The following is a 25448-nucleotide window of genomic DNA, read 5'->3' on the forward strand; positions in this document are numbered from 1 at the left end:
AGTCACCTACTTGACAGAGTTTAAACTTTTCCAATTACTGATTTATTTTTAACATTTTTTTATATTGGCATGTACCTGATTAATGATGTTGTGATAGCTTCAGGTGAACAACAAAGGGACTCAGCCATATACATACATGTTATCCATTCTCCACCAAACTCCTCTCCCATCTAGACTGCCATAAAGCACTGAGCAGAGATCTCTGTGCTATACAGTAGGATCTTGTTGGTTATCCATTTTAAATATAGCATTGTGTACACATCAATCCCAAACTCCCAGACTATCCCTTCATTCACCAAAGTTCAGGAAGTATACTAGTTTTAACACCTTCAGCTCAGGGGTATCCTTTCCCATCACTCTTGTAAGGGTTCATACTTAGACATGCAAGTAGTCTTCCAGATACTAGGATGAATATGATTTTATCAGACTCTTCCTTGACTATCTCTTTCCCTTTTAAATTTCTGTCCATCTACATTTTTTTCTTTTTTCTCTTTTTAATTTGCTTTTAAAATATTAAACTTTTTATTTTGTACTGGGGTAGGGTATAACCTATATGCAGATCAGGAAGCAACAGATAGAACTGGAATTGGAACAGATTGGCTCCAAATAGGAAAAGGAGTACGTCAAGGCTACATATTGTCACCCTGCTTATTTAACTTATATGCAGAGTACATCATGAGAAATGCTGGGCTGGAAGAAGCACAAACTGGAATCAAGATTGCCAGGAGAAATATCAATAACCTCAGATATGCAGATGACACCACCCTTATGGCATAAAGTGAAGAAGAACTAAAGAGCCTCTTGATGAAAGTGAAAGAGGAGAGTGAAAAAGTTGGCTTAAAGCTCAACATTCAGAAAACTAAGATCATGGCATCTGGTCCCATCATTTCATGGGAAATAGATGGGGAAACAGTGTCAGACTTTATTTTTTTGGACTCCAGACTCACTGCAGATGGTGACTGCAGCCATGAAATTAAAAAAAAAAAAAAAAAAAAAAAAACTTACTCCATGGAAGGAAGAAGAAGTGAAGTGAAGTCACTCAGTCGTGTCCGACTCTTTGTGACCCCATGGACTGTAGCCTACCATGCTCCTCCATCCATGGGATTTTCCAGGCAAGAGTATTGGAGTGGGTTGCCATTTCCTTAGGTATGACCAACCTAGATAGCATATTAAAAAGCAGAGACATTACTTTGCCAACAAAGGTCCATCTAATCAAGGCTATGGTTTTTCCAGTGGTCATGTATGGATATGAGAGTTGGACTGTGAAGAAAGCTGAACGCTGAAGAATTGATGCTTTTGAACTGTGGTGTTGGAGAAGACTCTTGAGAGTCCCTTGGACTGCAAGGAGATCCAACCAGTCCATCCTGAAGGAGATAAGTCCTGGGTGTTCATTGGAAGGACTGATGCTCAAGCTGAAGCTCCAATACTTTGGCCACCTCATGTGAAGAGTTGATTCATTGGAAAAGACCCTGATGCTGTGAGGGATTGGGGGCAGGAGGAGAAGGGGACAACAGAGGATGAGATGGCTGGATGCCATCACCGACTCGATGGACATGAGTTTGAGTAAGCTCATGTTTTGATGAACAGTTTGTGATGGACAGGTAGGCCTGACGTGCTGCAATTCATGGGGTCACAATGAGTCGGACATGACTGAGTGATTGAACTGAACTGAACTGAACTGAACTGATCTCCGATTAACAATGTCGTGGTAGTTTCAGGTGAACAGTGTAGGGTCTGTCCACGTACATTTTGTGTAACAGAGGTGTTAGTTGCCTCTAAACACTAGTAACCCACATGGGAGTTAGTGATTTGCTTCTCCTGCCCATCCAAACTAGGTTTTTCATGAAGGGGAGTTATCAGATGTGAGTGGGACTCAAGCTGAGTCCATTCTGAATACCTCTCACAACACAGACCTGAGAAGAGTGGGCTCCACCAATCCTTGGTTTTGCCCCACCTGACCAGAATAGATCTCTGTAACAGGACACCAGGGGAAATAGATGCTGCTCTAGGCACAAAGGTCACAGCCTCTCATTGTTCTTACCAAATACCTGTATAGTTTGTTAAGCAAATACTTTGCACTTGTTATAGCTCTTTGGCCAATTTCCAGAGCTTTAAATGACCATCTTAGATAATTGTGATGAGGTCAATTATTGTTTTGGCAGGAACAGGATTCATTCACAGATACACTAAATCTATAATAAGGGATTTGAGAAAAGAGCAGGAAATATGGACTTGTCAAGGAGGATAATAAGAAACAGAAATTTCAGGGCCACATAACTGGACAAGAAGTGAGCCATAAAGCAGAGCTTGAATTTGGAGAACTATGAAATTTTGGTGAAACAATTTCAAAATAATAGATTTGATTTTCCAAGAGTGATCAGTGTTCTGTGTGAAAGGATGTATCTGTTGGAGAAATAGATTAATCTTTAACTAGAAAAGACATAGATCTATCATCAAAAAAAAAAAAAAAAAAAAACAGAAAAAGATGGGGAATATACGTATAAGCAAATTAACGAACCAAGGTAATAATTTTCAGAATAAAGAACACAAATAAGAAAGATGTTGAAACACTGAGAGGGAATATATTTTGAAGATATTTGCAGTTTCTGAAATCTCAGTGTAATTACTTTGGAGGAATCCCAGCTTGTCCTCCAAAGTATTCCAAGATAATTCTCAGTTAATGAGAAATCTTATGATATGTCCTTCAGAACAGCAACTACTACTATAATTTAAGACATGTCGTTGTACATGAAATCATCAAGCAATTATACAGGAATTTTTGTTGGAATGATTTTGAATGGGTATTAAATCGTTCAAGGGCTTTAATGACCACTATTTCCTTCTCTGCACAACTGTATCATTTCCTTAGTCACAATGTTTCTTCCCTCTTTCAAATCTCACTCTTGTAACACCAAATCACTGTGTACAATTATCAGGCAATTTTCAGGAAAGGGATGTGTTATATTGTCAGTTGTCGACTTTCTAGTTTAGTCACTCACTTTGAAGGTTTCCTCTGCATTGCATTGCAAAGAAGAGCCCAGAAATCTTGTTTGACAGGTTTCCCTTCATTCTATGGTGCCAGATTAGAGTTTACCACTGAGTAACTCAAAAGCTATTTGAAAGTTGGGTAGAGGAAAAGCTATTTTTCTTGAGAGATCGCAGAAGTAGCACAGAGGTTTCTTGGTCTCCTTTGTAAGCACTCTTTTTCTGACACCTATTAAGGAGGTAGTGGGATTTTCCCAACAATTTTTGGGAAGTTGATTCACTATTTCACAATGAAGTTATCAATGAATATTGCCCACCTTGACCTTCACTCTCCCAGCTCTTTACACATTTGTGTAAGTCCAACATTAGATGTATGTTGAATTCCTTTATGTCAATAATACTTTGAATGTCTCTGTTCATGGCAAGTCCCAGATCGATTCAAGGGATACTTACTGGCAGGGTGGTTTTGTCAAAATATGTGTACCCTGTTAGCTTAATTACTGAAAATTGCTAGACTTGTTACTTGGATGAGCAGGGGATGCTACTGTCAGAAATGATTAGAGCTACATATTCAGGCTCTGCTGCTGCTGCTGCTAAGTCACTTCAGTCGTGTCCGACTCTGTGCGACCCTATGGACAGCAGCCCCCAGGCTCCTCTGTCCACAGGATTCTCTAGGCAAGAATGCTGGAGTGGGTTGCCATTTCCTTCTCCATTTCAGGTTCTACATGACTTTAAAACGAACACTAAAAATGTACACATTTATTCAAGCTTGATCATGTGGAGGACATGAAAGATTCCAGGAAAGCTAAAATATTGGCAGGGACATAGGATCAATTTCTTAAAAGAAAGAAATCCTCCCATGGAAGGTAGTTAGACAAAGCGACTCACAGTCATTATAACAACACACTTTCTTAACACAATGGAGAGGAAAACATAATGGTTAAGAACATGTGCACTCTGTAAGCAGATGCACTGTTTGATTTTTGTCTTCATACTAATCTAGAAGTTTTCTTAACCTTTGTATATTAATTTCTTCATCTGTAATCTGTGGTAAATAATAGTATTTACCTCATAGAGTTTTGTAAAAAATGAAAGTATTTATAAACATGCTTTTTATCCTATAATGCTTTACTGTGTTTCATAAATATTTCATTTTTGCAAATTAAGGTTTGTGGCAACTCTGAGTCCAGCAAATCTATGGGTGCTGTTTTTCCAGTAGCAGTTGCTTACTTTGTATCTCTGAGTCACATTTTGATAACTTGTGTAACATTTCAAAATTTTAAATTATTATCTATGATCAATGATCTTTGATGTTACTGTTGCAAAAAGATTACCATTCACTGCAGGCTCAGATAATGGTTAACATTTTTAGCAATGAAATATTTTAAAATTTAAGGTATATATTCTGTTTGCTTCCCTGGTGGCTCAGTGGTAAAGAACTCACCTGTCAATGCAGGAGCCTTGGGTTCAATCCCTGGGTCAGGAAGATTCCCTGGAGAAGGAAATGTCAACCCACTCCAGTATTCTTGCCTGGAGAATCCCATGAACAGAGGAGCCTGGTGGGCTACAGTCCATGGGGTCACAAAAGAGTCAGACATGACTAAGTGACTGAACAACAAATACATTGTTTATACATAATGCTATAGACTATATAGATAGACTATAGTAGTATAGTATAAACATGACTTTCATATGCACAGAAAAATAAAAAAAAATTGATGAGACTGCTTTATTGCAATATTGGATTTTTTGCAATGGCTTGGGATCAAACCTGAAATATGTCAGAGGCTTCCTTGGTGGCTCAGCTGGTAAAGAATCCGCCTGCAATGCAGGAGACCTGGATTCGATCCCTGGGTTAGGAAGATCCCCTGGAGAAGGAAAAAGCTACCCACTCCAGTATTCTGGCCTGGAGAATTCCATGGACTGTCTGGTCCACGGGGTCACAAAGAGTCAGACACGACTGAGCAACTTTCACTTTCCTGTACATAGTGATGTACTGAAAACAGTATTTGGGGCACAGAAAGCACAATAAGTTCTGGGCAAAAGCTAGGGTTTTAGCTAATACCTTTTCAGCCCACAGTCTAAAGTTTTCTTCAACTTACTCAGACCAACACAATTATGAAGCTATTGCTGTAACATGTGACCTTTTAGGAAGGGAATGCTCAATTGGTGGGGCAGATCTTGTTTTTGACATTTAGAACAGATAATTTTAATTTATATAATACTAGGGCTTCCTGTGACACTTTTAACAGTTAAACAGTATCCCCCCCGCCCTTTCCACACCTCCATTGGTTCCATGTATTATTAGAAATTAAATACATTCTAGCTAGCTGAAAGCATTTTGCAGATACCTAGGGCTCTAGTAAAAATCCACAAGACACATCTCAGTGCAGCAACCTCTGACATTTTGAGTATGTCATTATCCATTCTAGGATTTAGCAATTTTCCTCTTTTTTTTACTCGCATTGCCCCATGTTCAAGCAGGAGAGGAAACACGAATGCAAAAATGCAACTGAAGTGACATTCATATCCCTTTTAGTCTTGGCTAAATTTTAACCTGCATGAACAGTGCAAAATGCATCACAGTCTAGCCTTCAGGTGGCTGGCACATGTTTCTGACTTTGATTTTAAAATATTTCATAATATCAAAAAATATGAAAATAGAAAATGTATATCTTAGAATGAAAAAAGACATTGATTTCACAATAATCTTATTTGATTCATAAATTATTTAAGCAAGAATTACTTGGCAGAGGACAAAGCTGTGAATTGTGAGAATGAACTTGAAATATATTCTCATTCTGCCATAATTGCTTCCCAAAGGCAAGACCTCCAAATATCACATTTGAGATATAGAGTGTCAACATAGGAATTCTGAGGGGACACTGACATTCAAAAAATAAAAAGTGAAGATCATGGCTTCTAGTCCCATCACTTGATGGCAAGTAGATGGGGAAACAATGGAAACAGTGACAGACTTTATTTTCTTGGGCTCCAAAATCACTGCAGATGGTGATTGCAACCATGAAATTAAAAGATGCTTGCTCCTTGAAAGAAAAACTATGAGCAACCTAGACAGCATATTAAAAAGTAGCGACATTACTTTCCCAACAAATATCCATCTAGTCAAAGCTATGGTTTCTCCAATAATCATGCATACATGTGAGAGTTGGACCCTAAAGAAAGCTGAGCACCAAAGAATTGATGCTTTTGAACTGTGGTGTTGGAGAAGACTCTTGAGAGTCCCTTCGACTGCAAGGAGATCAATCCAGTCAATCCTAAAAGAAATCAGTCCTGAATATTCATTGGAAGGACTAATACTGAAGCTGAAACTCCAATACTTTGGTCACCTGATGCGAAGACTGACCTGATGGAAAAGACCCTGATAGTGGGAAAGATTAAAGGCAGGAGGAGAAGGGGACAATGGAGGATGAGAAGGTTGAATGGCATCACCGAGTCAATAGGCATGAGTTTGTGCAAGCTCCAGGGGTTGGTGATGGACAGGGAAACCTGGTGTGCTGCAGTCCATGGGGTCACAACGAGTTGGACAGGACTGAGATACTGAGCTGAACTGAACTGAACTGACATTCAATATGTGGCATGCCTGTGTGTGTATGAATTAGCACAGACAAAATATATAAAATTTATATATTTTTATATAAAAAAAAGCACTCCACCAACTAAGAACGGCCATGCACCACCACCCATGGACTCAAAAATGCACTGTCAGTCTGTCAAGCCTATCCATGTCTGGGTAGAATGAGTTTTCCCATGTTGAGTCAAGTTAAGTTGAAGGCTCCACTCCTGGAGTATTCTTGCCTGGGAAATCCCATGGACAGAGGAGCCTGGCGGGCTGCAATCCATGGGACAGCAAAGAGTTGGAAACGACTGATTGACTTAGCCCATGCATAAAAAATATACAGTTCTGGGAAGAATTATATTGTGATAAAAGTACTAAATCAGAGTTCATGTGCTTTTAAGTTGGCCCTCAATGTGGACCTTAAGTGCTATGGACCAAATGTGTGTCTCCCTTCTAAATTCCTATCTTAAAACCCTAATCCTCAGTTAGGAATGAATTAAATTATTAGATCCTCATGGTGGGATCAATGCATCTGCAAAGACAGGAGGAGAAAAGAAGTCTCTCTGTGTGCCCCACCATGTGAGGACGCAGCCAAAAGACAGCCATCTGCAAACCAGGAAGAGAGGCCTCACCAGATTCTGACCGGGCTGGCATCTTGATCTCAGACTTGCCAACCTTCAAACTGTAAGATAGATTTCCATTGTTTCAGTCACTGAGTCTATGATTTTCTATAACAGCTCAAACCAAGGTATCAAGAGACAATAAACACATAAGAATCTTATGTCAGACCTAAAGCATTAGCCTTATAACCTGAGAGTAAAAAGTGTTAATCCTCAGTCGTGTCTCTTTGCAACCCTATGGACTATACATAGCCAGCTAGGTTCCTCTGTCCATGGATTTCTCCAGGCAAGAATACTGGAGTGGGTTGCCATACCCTTCTCCAGGGGCTTTTCCCGACTCAGGAATCAAACCCAGGTCTCCTACATTGCAGGCAGATTCATTACTGTTTAAGCCACCAGGAAAACCTAGACTGATCCTCTATATAAACTTATGCTGGGCACATTTCATAATGTAGTCTCAAAGAAACTTGGACATCATCTTTTAAATTAGGTTTCAAAGACCACATTTTTATATTTTCTTAATATGTGATCAGTCAGTAACTTTTCTTGTCTTTCCAGGAATCTTGAAAGAGGTTTATAAAATAGTCTTTTTATGACTAATTTTTATGGAGTTCATTATGTGAGATTATTATTTAAAATAATTTGTTGCATTATCTATTTAGGTTTTTTGATGTGGACCATTTTTTAAATGTCTTTATTGAATTTATTACAATGTTGCTCCTGTTTTTTTTTTAGGCCACAAGGCATGCAATATCTTAGCTCTCAGACCAGGGATTGAACTGTCACCACTTGCATTGAAAGGTGAGGTCTTAACTACTGTACTGCCAGGGAGCTCCCACATTGTCCATTTTTAGAGTTCATGTTTAAGATATACTTTTTTCTTTGGTACAGCCATTTTATCCAAGCAAATAGCGCATTTTACAGAAATACTAGTGAGCTTTTCCACTTTCAGTTAGCGAAATCAAGGAAACATAAAAAGAAGCTTAGCAAGAAAGAACACAGAATGACTTGACAGAATGAACAGCAGTCAGTACCACGCTGCCCATGAATTGTTTTAATATTCTTGCCTCTGTCAGTGCTTATAGAAGCAAAATTATTTTGTTCTCTAAACATAATTTTGGTCTAATGCTGTAGAGAACATGCCATTCACTGAGAACTATGTTTCTTCCTGTCAGTTCTGGGTTGAATGCTTCTGGAATACAAAGCAAAGTTTTACAAAACTGACACTTCTGTTCTAATAATGTTTAATTATTGGGTATAATTTTGCAAAAGGAAGAAAACACTATTCTGAGAATAATAGTGGTGTTTAGGGGAAAGAAGGAGATAATTTATCGTTTCAATGAACTTTTTCTAAAAGCAATTCTATTTGTAGAAGCAGTACCTTGTGCCAGTTCATCACATGGTTTAGTTAGAAATCTTTTACCATGGTTGGCGTCTCTTAGTCTTCACAAGGAACACTATCATTAGTTGTTAAAGTCATATCCCATGCCTTTAGGTTACCACAGAAATTGATTTTTTGAGGTGAGTTAATGTTTTCATCATAAATAATATCTTTAACTTTTCTTGGAAAAAATATATCTATTATGGTATTTATAGCATTACTGTTAGAGTTTGTCATTATAATGAATTCCAGAAATAAAGCTTTCCAAAAAAATGTTTCCTGAATTTAAAAAAAAAGCAATTCAAAACCAACATCAATTATATGATAAAACACTTAATAGGATTAAAATATAAATTTAAAACTTTGTGAGCTTCTTAAAATAATGTGTATCTTTCATAATAAGAGTAAACACTAAACTAGAGTCACTTAATCATTTCAAGGATGTGTTCACTGGAAGTAACATAACCTATAATAAGGTACTATGTATTTAAATGCCATCATTATTCAGATATGCACGTTTATACAGATGCAGATACATGTATGTGTATATATGTGTATATATATATATGCCTCATAACAGAATTGTAATTAAGAAATATTAATGAGAGACTATGGCCATTAATTTTCACTGCTTCTATGCCCTTCATCACCACCCCCTTTCTTATTTCTGCCCTCTTACTGCTGCTTCTTCAGTGTTCTGTAGTGTTTACCATGGAAGGATAACCAACAGATACACATAAGCTTCAATGTGTCAGATTTGTGTAGTGGTTAATTTGAAAATGGGGATGATTTAATGGGGAAACTGAACCACTGATACACATGTGTGTATCTACACACACACACAGTGTTTGTGTGTGTGTGTGTGTATATATATATATGCATATATATAGTAAATAGTCCACCTTGCATCAATATGAGCATTCAAGTGATTGAAAATAAGTTCTTTTGATAGTATATGGAAAAGTAATAAATAAAAATATATTAACTAAAAGTTAGCATTGCAATAGAGGTGAAGTAGCTCTCTACGATCGCTTGTGAGAGTCAAGTCTCTCATATCACTACCGCAGTGATACCGTCTCTGTGTCCTTGTACAATGGGTCAATATAAGGCATACTCTAAACGCATGTGGGCACTCCTGCTGCTGCTGCTAAGTCGCTTCAGTCATGGCCGACTCTGTGCGACCCCATAGACAGCAGCCCACCAGGCTCCCCCGTCCCTGGGATTCTCCAGGCAAGAACACTGGAGTGGGTTGCCTTTTCCTTCTCCAATGCATTAAAGTGAAAAGTGAAAGTGAAGTCGCTCAGTTGTGTCCGACTCTCAGCGAACCCATGGACTGCAGCCCACCAGGCTCCTCCGTCCGTGGGATCTTCCAGGCAGAATACTGGAGTGGGGTGCCCTTGCCTTCTCATGGGCACTCCTAGAATCTTATAATTAATGTATAGCCTCAATGGCTGAGATAAACACAAATATAGTATTTTTAGTCAGTACCGTGGAAGACTCCTTACTAAAATCCCTGTGAGTCACTGGATCATTAGACGACCGTGTGCATCTCCTTTCTAAGATAAGATTTTAGGTGTTCATCTGGCGCTAATGATTAATGACCAGGAGGCCACTCCTTAATATGCTGACACACTTCACCTTGAATCTGGGAATGTGGTCCTTTAGATTTGTTAAGTTTATTAATGCTCGTTGAATGTCATTGTTGTCACAATATATTTTCTTAACAAATCAGACATGAGTATGAAAAGGAAGAAACATGCTTTAAGGATCCTTCCTTGAAAGCTGTAGAAATAGCAAAAATGAGTTGCTAAAGTATCCTTTTTCTTAGTAAATCACAATAAGGCTACTATAAAGTAGTGATGGAGATGATCTATGTATAATAATTATTGCTTCAGGTTTACTTCCTGAGATTTTTGAAGTTATCACCTGAATTTAGAGAAGTCCAAATTGGAACTTTGTCATTTACAGGAGGGAAAATTTACTATCCTTAGATCCATATTCAAAGTCTTCAGTTCTATGTCAAATATTCAGCAAAGAAATGGATACTTATTGATTTTAAAGTAAAACCAAATATTTGAAATAGACAAAAGAAATTTTTCATACCTTATTGTTTAACCACTTTTTAAGTTAGAATTACGATTTTAAGGTTTTGATTGCTTTAATAAAGCTTTATAAGATCTGCTATTGTATAATAAAAATAGCACTGAATTGAGAATGAAGATAAATCTGTCCATTATTTATTAATCACATTCCTTTCTGAAATTTATGTTCCTCTTCTTTAAAATAGTTACACCGGATTTAATGGTTCATAGAAATATTTATATAAATGGTTATCATGGTAATTGGAAAGTGTCCAGTTCTTTCCTTGCACCTGAACAAAGAACGTTTTGGAGATTGATAAAGCTTTAGGAGATAAAGAAACAATTTTGGCATATACCTGAGTCTTTATCAACAGTAGGAGTTTTTGAAGAGCAAAAAATTGTTACATTCAGGCTCCACAGCTTTGTTTGGTTGATTTTCATTTAATTTTTATCCTTGCAAATACTGGAGTAAGAAACCAGCATTATACAGTTATTGTGATTCCCTGATGAACTATTAAAGAAATTCAACTAGGGAGCTAACAAAATTTAAATGACAGAGTAACTTCATTTAAAACTAGTAATTGTATCACTCCTGAAAATGGTCTGAGTTACCACTTCCTGAAGGATATCTATTAAATTTTATCTGTCTCTTTTAGTGTAATGTGCATTAATTCAAATAATTTAGAACCAGAATATTCTTCCACAATTTGGGAAATTATATAGGATTATCAGTGATCTTTGGCTTTATTAAGTGTTCTTTTCATTATACCTATTTTGCTAAAATGTATATTGTACTGAAGAGCTTCATAATAAATACCACAATTTCATTTGTCCTTTAAGGATCTGTATACTATTCAAATATTCACTCCCTGATTCATTATTATGTTCAATGAACATTGACTGAGCACTTGTCATGTATCAGGCACCATTGAAGCAGTCGTGGACGCAGCAGTGAACCAACAGACACCAATCCCTAGCCATGTGGAGCTTATGTTCTGGTTTAAGAGACAGGCCATGGACAACCCAATTAGGGAAAATGCATGACGTGATAATAATGATTGGTGGAAAGGGGGAAATAAAGTCAGAGAACAGAAGTATCAGGGATGGTACAGTTTCAGGTAAGTGGTCAGGAAAGGTTTCAGTGAGAAATTTACATGTAATAAAGCAGTGAGGGTCTATCCATCTATAATCCAAGGCAGAAGAACTCTGTTTTTGTATGTTGATAGTCATGCAGCATACATGAGCTGTTGATAAGTCTCAGAGACTAACCCCTTGTCAGAAATTAACTGTAAGAAAGAAGGAAAGTAAAAAAAGTGCTGAAATTTATGTTTAGCAATGAAGGCATTCAAAAGATGAAAACAAGTTAAAAGACTAGAATTTCAAACAAATAAAATTGTTCATGAATTGTTTATGTTCCATACCCTGTGCCAGTCTCGAATATTGTAACATACATTTTCACATTAGACTTGTACAGTAGTTCTTCCAAAGCAAGCATTTTTTTTTCCTTTTTTTTTTTTTTTTTTTGGTTCATGAGACTAGTACTCAGAAGCTTAAACATTTTGCCAAAGAGAACATGTAAGATTAATATGTGCAGCAGATAACTAGAATATATTAAATCCTTATTAAACAACAATTTAAAGCTGTCATTATTATTCCATTTCAGAGGATAAAAATTAGAACCAGCATGTTAAGTATCTTGCTTGAGCTCTCACAGTAGAGAACTGGTAGAAACACAATTTCCATACTGTTGGCTAGACACACAGAGACCAAGACATTAAATAATTATAATCAACTGCTTCCTCTAAGAGAGCAAGTATTCACAGTGTAGTATTAGGCTGGCCAAAAAGTTCGTTTAGGTTTTGACCAACCAAATGCATCTCATTCTAGAATTTGCGTGTTTTCCATTATCCCAGATGTTTTCTTTTATTTCTCAAAACTTGTGCATGAATCAGAATCATCTGGAGCGTTTATTATGTACTGATCTCCCCAAAGTTCTGATTCAGTTTATCTTGGTGGTGGTTCAGTAATTTCTATTTCTAACAAGCTCCCTGAAGATGCTGAGGATGACAGCTCTGTTTTGGAAAATGCATTTCAAGAACAATTGATCTACTGTACTGTATGGAATATTTTAGTATAATATTGTGAACTAAAGCTTTCAAATTGTGGTGCTGGAGAAGACTCATGAAATTCCCTTGGACAGCAAGGAAATCAAACCAGTCAATCCTAAAGGAAATAAAACCCTGAATATTCATTGGAAGGACTGATGCCAGAGCTGAATTTCCATTACTCTGATGCAAAGAGTGACTCACTGGAAAAGACCCTGATGCTAGGAAGAATTGAAGGCAAAAGGAGAAGGGGGTGACAGGATGAAATGGTTAGATAGCATCTCTGACTCAATGAACATGAGTTTGAGCAAACTCTGGGAGATAGTGAAGGACAGGGAAGCCTGGAGTGCTTCAGTCCATGAGCTTGCAGAGTCGGATATGACTTAGAGATTGAACACCACCAACTGTGAACTCTCCAAATAGTATAGTAATGTATATAGTCTTCCTGAAGGAACTGTGTTTTAATATTCTTAGGCCAGGTTTCCCACATTCCACAAGAGGCTGCAGATTTTTGTATTCTTAAAACAGCTTTCTGGCTTGGTCCCCGTTAAGGTAGGGCATCTTTCCTGAAAGTGACAGACAAAACCATGATGACAATTTTACAAGGAGAGAAATAATGCCAAGGGCAGACAGTTTCTTTCAAGCAGAAAAAGGTGTCATACTCAATTAGGACCAAGGAACTGTGGTGACAGCGCCCAGTGAAGAGCTGCCTTATGAAGTGAGGTGTTTTTTTTTGTTTTTTTTTTTTTCTGGTAGTGCAAAATATATATGATTGGAAAGACTAAACTAAAGATGGCAATAAGAAAGTGGAATGCAAATGACTAGTAAGGGACTAGAGTAATAATGACAAAACTGGGGAAAGTTTAGCTCCTCAGTACAAATATTTCTCAATGCAATCTGCCCTTATATGTTATCACAACTATCTGATACACTAATTTTATAGTTATATGGTTCTCTATAAATGGTACTTATTTACCTTGTTTTCTTTTTCAAATTTACTGATGAAAATTTATACTCAGATTTTAAATTCACTTATAGCTGTAGTTAGTAACTTCATGGAAAGCTCTTAATGTACTTTCAGTCTTCATCATTGGACATTCAGGTAAATTTGCCTGTTAGTAATTTCAGTGGAATATTAGTCTTGTAAACAAAAACATTCTTGAAGATGCTCATTAAAAGAATATCTTTGAATTCCTTTCAATAGCTTAAAGTCCTACATTTTTTGTTCTTCATTCCAATTTTTTGGCTTCCAGAACATAAGTGTATAGAATGAATTTTCCAAGTATTGAGTTGGCCAGAAAAATTCACTCAGGTTTTTCCATAACATCTTGCAGAAAAACCTGAACAAATTTTTTGGCCAACTCAATACCTTAGTATAGTATATGTTCTAATGCTAATTAGGAAGCTAAAATATAAGTGATGTGTCTGAAATCAGTCACTGAAATGCATTTTTAAAATGCTCAAATTAAAAGGCTAGCATAAAATGTTCATATTAGTTAAAAGCCCTGCAGATTATAATATACTGTAATGACATTAAATGATGCAGGCTTCCAGCCATGTTTGAGGAATAAATTCTCATTTCCACTCCTTGTTTCCCTTATTTCATTTTTTTCAACATGTTTCTGAAGTATTTGGTGAAAAAACACATGACTTCTCAGAGTTTAATTAGGAGTGACGACTTTTTTCTTTCATTAATAAGCAATCTAAATAGTTATTGTCATTTTTCCTTTTAAAAATGAAAAATTATACTAATTTTGACAATGCATTTTTTCATGTGAAAAATTGTTCTCTATGAGTCACATCTTTATGCTCTTTTGCACTGAACAGAATTATTTATGACATTAACCTGTACTTTAATGGACATATCAATAAGCAGTGTTATGCTTTTCCTAAGTACACAGATACCTTACTGTGTAACTATAGCATCTCTAAGTCGAGAAATTTGTGTCAAAGTCAAGGCCAGGTGTGGGTGAATGTTTCATTCCTTCACTAGTCAATCAACTATTTCCAGTTGGAGAACATAGAATAATGTCAGATCCAGGGGCACAGCAATGGACCGAAAAGAAAAAAAAACTTGGTGCTTTTATTTTTAAAAGTGTGCTGTTCGCTCAGTCATTGTCTTTGTGACCTCATGGACTGTGTAGATCACCAGGCTCCTCTGTCCATGGGATTCTCCAGGCAAGAAAACTGTCCCCCTTCCTTATCCCCTGAAATGTGTGGACAATACCAAATTGTCAAAGCACTGCAAGCATGATCAAGTAAAGGATTTCAACCTGCAGTGACTATCCTGGATTGTCCACATGAGCCCTAAGTTCTGTCACACACAAATATCATTAAAAAAGGGAGGAAGAGAGAGATTTCACAGTCACACGCATGTAAGAAAGTAGAGTGAATGTGAAGCAGAGAGAGATCTGAAGATGCTTGTTTAGAAGACTGTAGTGGTGTGGTCTAGTCCAAAGAATGCTGGCAGTCACCAGAAGCTAAAAGAGGTAAAGAATCTGCCTGCAATACAGGAGACCCTGATTCTATTCCTGGGTCAGGAAGATCGGCTGGAGAAAAGATGGGCTACCCATTCCTTCCCTTGTGACTCAGCTGGTAAAGAATCTGCCTGCAATGCAGGAGACCTGAGTTCCATCCCTGGGTTGGGAAGATCCCCTGGAGAAGGGAAAGGTTACCCATTCCAGTATTCTGACCTGGCGAATTCCATAGACTGTATAGTCCATGGGGTCACAAAGAGTCAGACAGAACTGAGTGACTTTCACTTCACATGGGAATACTAATCACTCATTAGGTTCATTGTAATAATATAGCCCTCTTGGTGCAAACTACTTCAAATACTGTAACTGTTACTAAACTGCTGCTAATCCTGCAGTTTAGTCACACCGTTGTGTCTCTTTGTGATCCCATGGACTGTAGCCCCCCAGGCTTCTTTGTACATGGGATTTCTTAAGCAAGAATACTGGAGTGTGTAGCCATTAACTTCCCCAGGGGATCTTCCGGAACCAGGTATCACATCTGGGCCTTCTGATTGGCAGCTGGATTCTTTACCCCTGAACCACCAGGGAAGCCTGTTACTAACTTGCTACTATGTAAATCATCAGCATACCATATTTCTGTATTTAAAAGAACATATACTAACTTCTGTGTGGGTCAGAACAAACTGTGGAAAATTCTTTAAGAGATGGGCATATCAGATCACCTTACCTGCCTTATGATAAAACCTGTATGCAGGTCAAGGAGCAACAGTTAGACCAGGACATGGAACAATGGACTGGTTCAATATTGGTAAAGGAGTAGGTCAAAGCTGTATATTGTCACCCAGCTTGTTTAGCTGCTATGCACTGTCTATCATGTGAAATTCCAGGCTGGATGAAGCACAGGCTGGAATCAAGTTTGCTGGGAGAAATGTTAATAACCTCAGATATGCATATGATAACACCCTAATGTTAGAAAGTGAAGAGGAACTAAAGATCAAAGTGAAAGAGGAGAGTGAAAAACTCAACATTCAAAAATGAAGATCATGGCATCCGGTCCCATCACTTCTTAGCAAATAGATGGGGGGAAGTGGAGACAGTGGTAGGCACAGATTCTATCTCTATATAGAAACACAGAAGCCTCTATTTTCTCATAAGTGCAGAAATTATGTTTCTCTTTTCTAGATAAATATTCTTATTGATTTTCAGAACAGTTTTTAGAGAAATTTTATGCTTAATATTGCTGCTTATCTTGATCATAGATATTTTTAAATTCTGCAGTCACACCCTTCTTGAAAAATATGTGAAAAAGGAAATGCCAACAAACAACTACTCACATCATTGTCTGTAACATATATTACCCACCCCCCCCCCAAAAAAAAAAAATGTGTGCCATATACAACTGCAGGCAAAACATAGTAAGATGGTGTCCTCTTAGTTAAGATCTTAGTTAAGATCCTGTGGTAGATGAATGAGCTCACATACTCATAATGAGGAGAAGAGAATTCGGTCAATTTCCTGTGTTAAATCAGAGAAGCAAATTTGAACTCAAACACTGAAAAGAAGTGAGAGTATGATAAGGATATTGAATATTTTCCCATATATTATCCTTAAAATGAATGCTATTGTCATGCCAATATCTAAATCATCTTCATTAAAATTATGATTATAACCTTACAGAAACCACCAACAGTGTAACATTCCTGACCTTAGAAAAGTTATGGCATATTTTAGCTGAATTTTGAAAAACTCAACTTATGTAGGAAATAACTATTGCTACCAATGCACTGATTTCTATGCTATTGTTATTTTTCTTACATTATTAATAATTCATTGCTTTCTTGTGCTATAAATATCCCCAAAAATGGTTTGAGAATTTTAAAAGCATTCAGTTCAGTCATTCAGTTGTATGCAACTTTTTGAGACCCCATGGACTGCAGCATGACAGGCTTCCCCATCCATCACCAACTCCCAGAGCTTGATAAAACTCATGTCATTGAGTCGGTGATGCCATCGAACCATCTCATCCTCTGTCATCTCACTCTCCTCCCATCTTCAAACTTTCCCAGCACCAGGGACTTTTCCAATGAGCCAGTTCTTTGCATCAGGTGACCAAAGTTTTGAAGCTTCAGCATCAGTCCTTCCAATGAATATTCAGGATTGATTTATTTTAAGATTGACTGGTTTGATCTCCTTGTAGTCCAGGGGACTCTCAAGAGTCTTCTCCAACACCACAGTTCAAAAGCATCAATTCTTTGGCACTCAGCTTTCTTTATGGTCCAACTCTCACGTCCATACATGACTACTGGGGGGAAAAAAAAACTTTGACTAGATGGACCTTTGTTGGCAAAGTAATGTCTCTGCTTTTTAAGATGCTGTCTAGGTTGGTCGTAACTTTTTATCCAAGGAGCAAGTGTCTTTTAATTTCATAGCTGCAGTTACCATCTGGGTGATTGTGGAGCCCGAGAAAATAAAGTCTGTAACTGTTTCCTTTGTTTCCCCATCTATTTTCCATGAAATGATGAGCCTGGATGCCATGATCTCACTTTTCTGAATGTTGAGCTTTAAGTCAGCCTTTTCACTTTCCTCTTTCATCAAGAGTCTCTTTAGTCCCTCATTACTTTCTGCCATAAGGATGGTGTCATTTGCATATCTGAGGTTATTGATATTTCTCCTGGCAATCTTGTCTCGAGCTCCTGCTTCATATACCCTGGCATTTCTCTTGATCCACTCTGAGTATAAGTTAAGTAAGCAGGGTGGCAATATACAGCTTTGACATACTCCTTTCCCAGTTTGGAACAAGTCTATTGTTCCATGTCTGGTCTAACTGTTGCATCTTGACCTGTATATAAATTTCTCAGGAGGCAGGTAAGGTGGTCTGGTCTTCTCATCTCCTGAATAATTTTCCACAGTTTGCTGGGATCCACATAAAGTCTTTAGCATAGTCAATGAAACAGAAGCAGATTTTTTTTTTTTCTTCTGGAATTCTCTTGTTTTTTCTATGATCCAACAGATGTTGGCAATTTAATCTTTGGTTCCTCTGCCTGTTCTAAATCCAGCTTGAATATCTGGAAATTCTCGATTCTTGTGCTATTGAAGCCTAGCTTGAAGAATTTTCAGCATTACTTTGCTAGTATGTGAGATGAATGCAATTGTGCAGTAGTTTGAACATTCTTTGGCATTGCCTTTTTTTGAGACTAGAATAAAAATTGACTTTTTCCAGTCCTGTGGCCACTGCTGAGTTTTCCAAATTTGCTGGCATATTGAGTACAGCACTTTCACTGTATCGTCTTTTAGAATTAGAAAAAGCTCAGCTGGAATTCCATCACCTCCACTAGTTATGTTTGTAGTGATGCTTCCCAAGGCCCACTTGACTTCACACTCTAGGATGTCTGGCTCATGATGAATGATCACACCATCATGGTTATCTGGGTCATTATGATCTCTTTTGTATAGTTTGTCTGTGTATTCTTGCCACCTCTTCTTCATATCTTATGCTTCTATTAGGTCCATGCCACTTCTGTACTTTATTGAGCCCATCTTTGCATGAAATATTCCCTTGATATCTGTAATTTTCTTGAAGAGATCTCTAGTCTTTCCCATTCTATTGTTTTCTTCTATTTCTTTGCATTGATCACTGAGGAAGACTTTTTTATCTCTCCTTGCTATACTTTGGAACTCTGCATTCAGATGGGTATGAATACTTTTGTCCTTTCCTTTTGTTTCTCTTCTTTTCTCAGCTATTGGTAAGGCCTCTATTCCTACAAGATCTCTCTCCTAGAGAAAATTTGGCAAAGTATGGTAATGAGATATGCTAATACAAAGAGGTGAGTATTAAATTATTATAGTATTTTGAAACTTTTCTTTGAAAATAATGGATATACATAAATACAGTAAGCAATATATTACAGCTCATTTATCTACAGAGCTTGTTTAATTCAAAGTGATTCCATACTAGAAACAGTATAAATTGATCAAAACCATTGTTGGTTCCTTCATTGATTCAGGAAGCATTTATTGCAGGTTTACTGTGACATGATATTTTGATACATTTGGATGTATTTTATTATGTTCTTTTTACAGGAGGACAAATAAAAAAATCTGCTTTTCATTTGTGAAATAACAGACCGAACTGAAGGCCTTTGATATTGCAGGAGAAAACAGAATTTTCTCCTTAATTTATTCTTTGCTTTGTTAATGCCTTTTGCATAGTCAGGTGTGACCCAGATCAGTGGTAGAAATTCCAAGTCACATTCCCTGTGGGCATTTCCTATGGCACAGGATCCACCAAAGCCAGTTTTCTATTAGCAGGATAAAAGTGGAAACACCGCTGAGAGATATTGAATACAAATCACAGAAAACCTTGATTTAAGCATATCTAAAGTGTAAATCACTATTGCTTACACCAGTTAAAATTATGCTTTCTGTTACTTTCAAACCAAAGGGTACTATTTTATGTAAAATTGTTAGTAAGGAATAAGGTCCGTAGGACAAATGATAGATCCTGAAGTACACGATGAGCTGAGTCAAGGAGATGGAACAGAGGAATGATGACGCTCATCTGGTAGAAGGTGTGGATGGAAATCCTGTGCCTTATCTACAGTGATGAGATGGCTGCTGACACTGTGACCTGTTATATATAGAGACTCAGATTATTTATCTGAAACATGTAGCATTAGTAGCTTAGAGGAACAAAAATAATTTGTTATTTTTGTTATGAAATACAATACATTGTGTATTGTGTATTTCTTAAAGTCACTGGTTATAATCAAAGAAAGAGATGAACTAAAGTAAGGGATTTGAAATCTGAAAAGAAAGAAATTGCACATTTTTCTAAGAAGAGCCTTTTCTGTTTGCAGACTGAAGTCCAAAATGAACCAGTCATAGTCTGGAGACTGAGACATTTAGAAGAGTTAAATGATCTGCCTCACGCCAAGGTTTATATTGCAGATATATTGAGACAGGATTGAGTTTTCCAAAAGATTTCTCTAACAGGATAAGGCAATCTTCCCAGACCTTCCTCAGATACAGTGGGTTAAGTATTTAATGGGAGTAATGTGTGTGAGGCAGTGAGGGAGTGTTGGTTAGAGAAAGAAGATATGAGAAAAAGATCTATTTAAAATGGCAGCTGGTTCAGAGTTAGACCTACAATGCACATTTGGGGTGACTGCACTAAGGCATTGGTTTTACATTGCTTCTCTGGAAATGAAGATGGGGAACCTGGGGATAGATTAGGAGAGGTGCAGAGACAAGGACCCAGAAGTACCAACATGCAAGGAAAATACTGAGAAAGGTTTCTAGATCTCCAAAACTCTAGTTAACGAAGTCAAACAAAGGCAAATAAGCCCTGAAACCTCCCACGTGTTTGAGGGACATGTGAGATGCCAGGAAAAACTCAGACCTGGACAACAGCTTGGGCTTCCCCAACAGTGTAGGAAACCCACAGTCAGGCATCTGGCAGGAGTGAGTAACAAAGGTGGCCTGTGAGTGTTTGCGCCTCCTCAAAATGCCTGTTGCAAGGTAGAGAAAGTCCCCTGCATATGAACCTTCAAGGTGCAAACTTTCTTTTTTTTTTTCATTTATTTTTATTAATTGAAGGCTAATTACTTGACAATATTGTGGTGGTTTTTGTCATACATTGACATAAATAAGTCATGGATTTACATGTATTCCCCATCTTTCAAAGATGTGAACATGCCCAGAGAAAGGACAAAGAGAGAAGTAACTGAAGTACTGAAGAGGTTCACAATGCAGGAAATAGCAAGGGGATTGTCTTTATTTGAGGGGGCACTGTTAGTTGTTGAGGCACAGGACTGTAGAATGTAGAATGCTACAGGACGGTTGCAGCAGCTGTTCAGAAAGCAATCTCTGCTATCATGTCTCTTATGATAAGGAAAAAAAAAAATATCTGTCACCCAGACATCACTGGACCATTTTTTTCAAGGGGGTAGATAGAATCTGGTAAGTGACCAGAAGCTGTGCCATCAGTGTCGGGTGTGAGTGACATTGCAGCTTTCCCTCTGTCTCCTGTTGCCGATGATCCTTCAGCTCTACCATCTCCCACATCCCCTCCCTTCTCCAGTCAGTAACTCTTCTTGCCAGTTCACCTGATGCAGCCCCTGCATTCCAGCTATTGCACTGTACATTTCAAGATAGTCTTCTATAAGATTGAAAGTGTCTTCCTTATTTTTTGTGTTTGTTTTTTATCTATTAGTTGTGTGAAAAGTATTATAAACCTATTACAGTACAGTTCTGTATAGCCCCACTGTTTTTCAGTCTCTCAGTTGTGTCCGACTCTTTGCGACCCCATGGACTGCAGCACGCCAGGCTTCCCTGTCCCTCACTATCTTCTGGAATTTTCTCAAACCCATGTCCATTGAATTGAGGATGCCATCCAATCATCTCGTCCTGTGCATCATCCCCTTCTCCTGTCCTCAGTCTTTCCAGCATAAAGGCCTTTTCCAATGAATCAACTGTTCGCATCAGGCATTCAAAGTATTGGATCTTCAGCTTCAGGTAGTTGGGTACATAGGCTAAATTTTTTGGACTTATGAACAAGCTCTTGGAACAGAACCTGTTTGTAAGTAGGGGGCTTACTATATAGCAATGAAAAGCAACAGCCTGAGGAGAGCTTCTAGAAATTAAAACTTCAAATTTCCTGTTACCTGAGAAGAATTGGGATTTTTTGGTGTTTTTCTATGCAGCAAGATATGAGAGGTACTATCTGTAGGCAACCACTTCTTCTTCTTCTCCTTTTTTTTTTTCTTTTCTTTTCCAACATTTCCTTCTCCAAATGGAAAATGCACTCACCTCTAAATAGGGAGCCAAGTATGGAGTTGATTGCAGTTCTTTTCAAAAAAAGTTATAAATGACTCAGTGGAAATAACAATGGAAAAAGAAAGCAGAAAAGAACTCTGAGAGGGATTCAGCAGCATTTTTCAAAAATAATCAGCAGTGTCCAAATGTACTAGAAGAAAATGAATGATAAGATTAACAAAAGTTTGAGTACCATACAATATTACAGAAGATATCCAAAGTTTGAAGGAATACAGTTGTTCAAAGCACAGATAAAATTATGGTTGGAAAAAAAAAAAGAAACATTTTGGTAAGAAAGTGACAAGAGCTAAGAGAATAAAGATTTTATATGAAAAAGCAGAGGTGTTTAAAAGCTTAAGAAAGAGGAAGAGGAAAAGAGACAGAAATAAGAGAGTGAAAGAACAAGAAGGGCAGAAATGATTATGAAGATTAGACAAGCTGTCATTTCTTTAATTTCTTTGAAGAGTTGCAGATTATAATAATATTACAAGTATTGTCTAGGGACTTCCCTGGTGGCCCAGCAGTTGTTGTTTAGTTGCCAAGTTGTGTCAGAATCTTTTGTGTCCCCATAGATTGTAGCCCTCCAGGCTTCTCTCTCCATGGGATCACACTGGCAAGAATACAAGAATGGATCGGCACTTCCTCCTACAGGGGGTCGTCCTGACCTAGGGACAAACCTGTGTCTCTTGCATTGGCAGGTGGATTCTTTGCCACGGAGCCACCAGGGAAGCCCTGGTCCAGCAGTTAAGACCCTGCACTTCCAATGCAGGGGTTGTAGGCTCAGTTCCCGGCTGGGGGACGAAGATCCCACATGCCATGCAGCAAAGCCAAAAAATAAAATAAAATAAAGGGAGTGATATCTAAATTAAAAATTATTTTGAAAAGTATTGTCCAAAGAGGTAAAGTGCTGAGACAGTGTGGAAAACAGGCCATAGAAATTAAAATGGTGTTGATGTTATAAAACAGATGTGTTCTCTCGGTTACCTAAGTAGATATAGAAGCTATCTAGGATTATGGCAGTAAAGTAAATTGTGATCCAGGGTGAAAATTCTTAATCAGTTTGGACTAGAGTGTTATAGGGTTGGTGCTTCCTGGGTAGTGCAGCGGTGAGGAATCCGCCTGCCAATGCAGAAGATGCAAGGGACATGGGTTCAATCCCTGGGTTGGGAAGATCCCCTGGAGTAGGAAATGGCAACCCACTCCAGTATTCTTGCCTGGAAATTTCCATGAACAGAGGAGCCTGGCAGGCTACAGTTCATGGAGTCACACACAGTTGGACAGGAATGAGTGACTGAGTGCGCACACACACACACACACACACACACACACACACAAAATAGACTTAAGATTATGCTGGTAAAGAGAAATTAAAGATGTAAAAGGTAGCAAAAGGGTCTTGGTGACAGCACCAGATCACCGTGGACATTAGAGGCATGAACTACAAGAAAAGTAGCAACCTTCCATACATGACATGGGAGAAACAGTGCCCTCAGAGAATCCGTATTTTGGCGCAGATAAGGAGAGGCAAAGTCTTAGTAAAGATGGTCCCTTTGATGATTGTGGGGAAAGTTCTTTAAAATGGAACTAAATTTAGGCAGGAAGATGAAAACTGCTAGAAAGTTGGCATTGGAAGATAGTCTGGAGAGAGAAAACACAAATCATTTGGAGTGAGGGGCTCTACAAAAGAAAGTTGATGAAAGAATTGTATTTAGGAATATGGCACAGAGTAGTAGGAATAAGAGGCTCCAGTCAGACTCAGGCTTAAGAAACAATGATGAAAATCTTTAAAAAATGCATAGTTTGTTTTTTGAAGTGTTGCAACTTGCTGACAATTCAAATATTCTCAGTGCTTTTAACCAGCATGGTCAACCAGGTCGCTGTGTGGTCCTAGATACATCTTTTACGATCTGGGCATGGAATTTTTGCTGATAGTTTATGGTGAACAGTGTCAGATTTGTGGTCTCTGAAGGAGAGTATTTCAGTTCGGGACCAAAGACATGGCTTCAGTCACTCAGAGCTTCATGTGGCAAAAGATCAGTGAAAAAGGGAGAGAGAAAACTTCTGAAGGAGGCAGATGAGGGTGGGGAGTGCCTCACTCACTAGTTTGGGTGAGGAGTTTGGGTGGGGCTTTAGGTACATTTTTAATTGTTTACTAAGGATAAAAAGGTCTTACCACACCCATTCCCACAACAGACATCTTAAGATAACAAGGTCAGTCAGAAGGTTCTTAAGAAGGAGAAACATGTCCGCAGGCAGGATACATTGTTGTTATATCATCATTAGTACAGAGTTTAAGGAAAAACATAACCTTGAGCAAGATGAGTTGTGTAATCTTTAGCTCTGGGCTTAAATAAAGTTAACTTTAGAAGAAATAGGTTGTTGCTATAACAACTCAGAGCTTGAGGGGGATAAATGTTTATGTAGCTCAGATGAAGGAATATAAAAGAAAAAAAAAAAAAAGCTTGTCCCTTTCTCCTCCTTGAGGGCCTTGGTCTCCTTATCGACCTACTTAAGAATTAGCTTTCTCAGTGTTTCAAAGAGCAACAACCTCCGGCACTCAGACAGCAGAGCTGCTAATCCTGATGGTCTGCCCTGCCTGGCTGCGTAGCATTTCTAGACATGGATCTGGGAACCTGTGGGGAAGGCAGTGTCTGGGTAAAATACCTTGTATATGTGTGTGTGCTCAGCCGCTCAATTATGTCCAACTCTTTGAAGCCCCAAGGACCATAGCCTGCCACTCCCCTCTGTCCATGGGATTTCCCAGGCAAGAATACTGGAGTGGATTGCCATTTGCTTCTCCAGGGTATCTTCTGGACCCAGAATGGAACCCTTATCTTTTGCATTGCAGGCAGATTATTTACCACTGAGTCACTGAGATTCAATGGATACTCTTGAATATATGTTTCTCAATTATTGCATGCTTTTTTACCACTTCTCTGGGCCTTTAAATGATTGTTTTTGAAAATTTTGCTCAGGTTTTTGGTGGTGGTGTTGCTTGTTTGGAAGAGTTCTTTGCTCAGCTGTCCTGGAAGTTCTTCTTGTCCCCCGCCCCCCAAACCTCATAACATAGCCCTTTGTTGCATCTTCATCAGGCAACTCTTTTGTTTAGGAAATCATCTCTGGTCAAAAGCTCTGGAGTTCTAGAAGATAACACATTTTGACAGTTAATGTCAAAAGGTTGGTGGGGTCAACTCACACCTTCTTTCAATAAATCCTCACCTCAGCAGGCGGAGAAGGCAATGGCACCCCACTCAAGTACTCTTGCCTGGAAAATCCCATGGACAACAGAGCCTGGTAGACTGCAGTCCATGGGGTCGCTAAGAGTTGGACACAGCTGAGCGACTTCACTTTCATTTTTCACTTTCATGCATTGGAGAAAGAAATGGCAACCCACTCCAGTGCTCTT

Source organism: Muntiacus reevesi, chromosome 5 (assembly GCF_963930625.1).
Source record: "Muntiacus reevesi chromosome 5, mMunRee1.1, whole genome shotgun sequence".
Classification (NCBI taxonomy): Eukaryota; Metazoa; Chordata; class Mammalia; order Artiodactyla; family Cervidae; genus Muntiacus; species Muntiacus reevesi.